Source organism: Euphorbia lathyris, chromosome 3 (genome assembly GCF_963576675.1).
Source record: "Euphorbia lathyris chromosome 3, ddEupLath1.1, whole genome shotgun sequence".
Lineage (NCBI taxonomy): Eukaryota > Viridiplantae > Streptophyta > Magnoliopsida > Malpighiales > Euphorbiaceae > Euphorbia > Euphorbia lathyris.
This window is the reverse complement of record NC_088912.1, coordinates 6,084,895-6,089,548: the sequence shown is the minus strand read 5'-3', so window position 1 is coordinate 6,089,548 and position 4,654 is coordinate 6,084,895. Positions and strand designations below refer to the sequence as shown.

Genomic DNA, 4,654 nt, shown 5'->3' with positions numbered 1-4,654 from the left:
TATACTTACGTATTGTATTCCTATACAAACTACAATTGTCTCACTATAAATACAAGGCCTTAGAGCCAATATCATTAAGGTGATTCAAAACATTATTGTGCCTATTACTTCACTCTCTATCTCCATATTATTCTTGTATATCAAACTATACATTCAACAATATATATAATAATAATAATAATAATAATAATAATAATAATAATAATAATAATAATAATAATAATAATAATAATAATAATAATAACTGCATTTGTAGTAGGCTCACTTTAATTCTAATGGGTTTTAATAAGAAATGTTACAAAAAGTCCATAGAATTTCAACACACTTTCCTAGTTTAAAGAAAAGGTATTTATATTCTGCTTTTTCACTACTAGAAAATCGACAATTTCATCCACTTTCAGAAAATTTCATCCAACTGCAATCACTTGTACCCACTTTTATGCTTTCACTCAATTTTTGTCATTTTTACATGATAGAATGGGTACGTTGGAGTTAATTTCCATTTTATATATTATTAGTCACTTTGTTGTTCTTAAAGTCATTTTAATTACATCATTCTGTTTTTTTATTTTTCTTCTTTTCTTTTTTTTTTCTTTGTTTAAGATTATTTTAGTTGGATTGTATATATTTTACCGATGTCTTACTCTGATTCAATTGCATTTGTTGTTTATTATTTCATATTTAAATAACAAATTTAGGATTATGGTTTGAGGTTTGCTATTTAAACAACAAATTCAGTTGTAATGTTCAGTTTTTTATATTCAATAATACTATTTCATATTTTCTTGAATTCTACGAATATTGAAGATTGATTAACGAGTATTTGTGGTTAACATTTTAACGGGTTGACATCCTTGATGCGCTATCGCAACGACCATCGAATGAGATCGCTAAAGCATACAATGATTTAAGTATTGCGTCATTACCTAAAATTATTGCAATTAAGTTTTGCAACACGTAATCATGTCTGTCATGACGAATTGGTTATCTTCTTCAATAATTTTGAGAATCGTGGACTGGGTGTAAGCAATACCTAGTACCACCACGATCCCGGATTGCGAAGTCCTTAGCACTCGGTGACCAGTCCAAGACCGTCTTCTTATGCTCGATTCTCGATCCCTGACCATCTGGGCTGATACCACTTGTTGAGAAATTGAATAAATAGATTTTGCTGATATGTAAATTTTACTCAAATAACTCACACCTTCCTATTCAGTCTTACTTGGAAGTCAAGTACACTACAAAAAAAAATGGGTTTATTACGACGTTAAAATTTATGGTTTAACGACGCTTTTCGGCGTCTCTAAACACTTACCCACGCTTTTCAAATCGTTGTCACATGCGTCATTAAATCGCGTGTCGTTAATTTTAACGACGCATAAAACCTTGTGTAGGTAAATTCAACATGACGACATATTGCATACAAGCATCGTCATGCTACCCACACTTACTCTTTTTTTGTCGTAATTTTTTCCATATTATTTATTTTTAATTTTCGAAATTTCCACTACGTTTTAATAAAATGTCGCAAAGGAAACGACATATTAATCGGAAAACGTCGCCACATTAAAGACATCTAATTATAAAAATGTCTCCAAATTTATGACATTTAATATAAAAACATCTACATTTTGCTACATTTAAAATCTGATACGTCTCAAATGGAACAAGAACCTGGATAATAAATTTTATTGACATTAAATTTATTATTACTCTTAATATTTATGGACTCTACAATAAAATTAATTAAACTAAAAAATATATATTTATAAATAATCATTCGGATTAAATTGAACAAAAAAAAACCAAATGTTACCAATACCACTGTATTACATATGAGAAATTTTACATTTATGCTTCAATCTTAACAAAATGAAAACTAAAAAAATGGGAAAAGGAAAAGGATTTGATTGAAAGTTTAACAAACACAAGAAACAAGTCCAAAAGTCCAAAGTTTCGACAACTTTGAAAGTTCATGCCAGTTTCATGCCCCTAGCACCATATCCACCATATCCTTCTTGTTGGCACCAAATTTACTAGTTCCACCTTCTATGTTGGCAGGCTGATAAAAAAAAACAACATAATTAATTAAACAGCAGACAAAGTTCAATGGCAGCTAAATGATACCAAATTAAGAGAGAATGAAACTCACAACTGTTGGAGAAGGCTTCTTCCCACGAGCATGATTATTAACAGTCATATATTACTCCTATCAAATGCGAGATCCTAAAAACTGCCACCAGGACAAAACAGATATATAAAATAAGAACTATGTCCTCGCCCGGGGAAAGAAAAAAATAAACAAGTGAAACCAATTTCAAGTTTTCTAATTTTGCAAGCAATGACAAAATCCATCATGATCCCCGATTGACAAAATTAAAAGCGAACGAGTAAACAGAACAATCATACCAGAACTTGAATTCAGGGAGACGATGAATGAAGGAACGAAACTCATCAGATCCACGGGTGAGGAGACTAAGACTATCCTGGATTCACGGGTGGAGATTCCAATCAAGTATTAACCAATTAGTTTAATAAGACTTAAAATAAAACTAATTAGCACTTTAACATGATTTGTACCACCATAAATCTATAAACAAATTGAGATAAACATATTCAACTTCACTTTAACATGATTGACAACTAAAAACATCCCATTAACAAAAAAACCTATAACTTTAGCAATCTGAAAAGAAAAAAAGAAGCACATCAACCAATAATATATAGAAACAAGTAGCAATCACTGACAGCAAGTTAGTTTGAATTGGTGCAAAACAGAGTCCCTCTATAACTAACTCGATCAGTCTATCATATTAACAGCCGAAATTCACATTTTTCGGCTTAACATTTAAACAACAAAGTAAGATTCCAAAACATCAACCATGCCACATGCTATTAAAACCAATGTAAATCACCGTTCCAAGTTAGTTTGAATTCGTGCAAATCTATCTGGAAACCAGATTGAAGAGAGCACAAAAATCATTTTTGTACAGTATGACCTTCAAAGTTCATATAGGAGGCATTAATGTAAACCACTCTTCTACACATGAAGTTATTTGATATGAGATTACACAGACAGAAGTCAGTTTTTACTAACTTCAAGAGTGGATTTAGTTAACAAGAAATCTAAAAACAGTACAAAATAATCCCATATACTTGCAGTTGTATAATATGCCAAAAAGCAATCCCATATTCAGAAATTCCTAGACATAGATGATAAAAATGAAGAAATAAAACTTCATTAGCAAATTCCAGATATTCTTGGGTCAATTTGTTCCTTCTAGTGAATATGCTCAAACAGAAAGTAAAAAACATGTAAAAAGTCCCTAGAAAATGGGCTTACCTTATCGGAAGAAAATTATCAGTGCATTTATAGCAAACACATGAAAACCACCAACAGAAGATATTAGATGAAATATGCCAAATTAAGCCTCAAATTAGTACTAAAATCTTTCGCAATTTACCTAATAAAAAACATATATACAATAAGAAATGTATCATCGCCCCCGGAAAGAGAAAAATACATGAAACCAATCGTTGCCTAATTTAGCAGACAAAATTCATCATGATCGCCAATTTACAAAATTATAAGAAAATGGATAAAATATAACATGAGCATTGAGAAATTATACCGGAACTTGAATTCAGAGAGACGGAGAACGAAGAAACCAAACTCATCCGATCCATTGGAATGGGGCCCTTCAACGACCAGATACACAAAAGGGATCAATAAGAAAACAGTTTATCAATGTTAAAAGCAAAATTATTCTGTAAATTATAAACACCTAACTTTCAAACAAATTTAATTCAAATTCCTAAATTTACCTAATACAATGAAGAACATCAATCTCCAAACAAAGAATAACTATGCCAAAGTCTTTTTTTATGTAAAAATTGAACGAATAATTTAAAATAATACCTTAAAAATTGTACTTTAAGACCCAATGTTGTAACACATTCAATCGCCGCCGCGAGAGTTATTCGTCCATCCCGCCTCATCACCGACTGCTTGTTGCTTTCGAAGTCGTCGCCCGCCATTACCATCGCATAAACTGCCGATGTCAGTTAAACATGAAATAATAATAATAATAAAACGAAAAAAGAACAGAAGATTCGAACCATGGGGGATGGCCGGAGGAGAAAAGCGCACTCCGAACACAAAACAAAGCCAAGAAAAGAAAGTTGGAAGAGAAGAGAAAGGCTAGAACGTGAAAAGCGTGAGAGAGATAAAGGAGAGCATCGTGTAAAACTGAAAAACATATGCCTCATTTTTCTATTATTATTTTTTAATTTTTTTAGTGTAATATAGTGCAAATTTTGTATATTTATTTTTTTGAACGATATTTAAATAGTTTTTTAAAACATTCAAATTAATTATTTATCAACCGTCATTTAATTGAAATAAAATATTGATATTTTTTGTATTTCCACATATATCAACACATTTTTTAAATTTTGCATAATTTAACTACATATTTAGCAACACATTTAATCCATCTTTAATTTTAAAAAATACCAACATTTTCTTCTAAATATGTAGTTAAATTATTAAAAATTCCATCATAAAATTTAAAAGTATCATCAAATAAATATAAAAGGCAACACAAATTAAAAAGTGTGGTTGAATTAAATACGGAGATAAAAAAATAAAAGT

General features: G+C 30.4%; 1 long non-coding RNA gene across 2 annotated transcripts; it reads right to left on the bottom strand.

Moving 5' to 3' along the window:
• Positions 1-1,775: 1,775 nt before the first annotated feature.
• Positions 1,776-4,259, bottom strand: LOC136223869 (uncharacterized). Of its 2 annotated transcripts, none has more exons than XR_010686172.1 (6): positions 4,120-4,259; positions 3,920-4,015; positions 3,633-3,699; positions 2,410-2,486; positions 2,153-2,233; positions 1,776-2,062 (listed from the first exon to the last, which is right to left on the bottom strand). It is a non-coding gene; the product is annotated as an uncharacterized lncRNA (long non-coding RNA). The 2 variants fall into 2 exon arrangements; XR_010686173.1 differs by having other exon boundaries at positions 3,920-4,052; positions 4,120-4,252.
• Between the last annotated feature and the right edge of the window lie 395 nt (positions 4,260-4,654).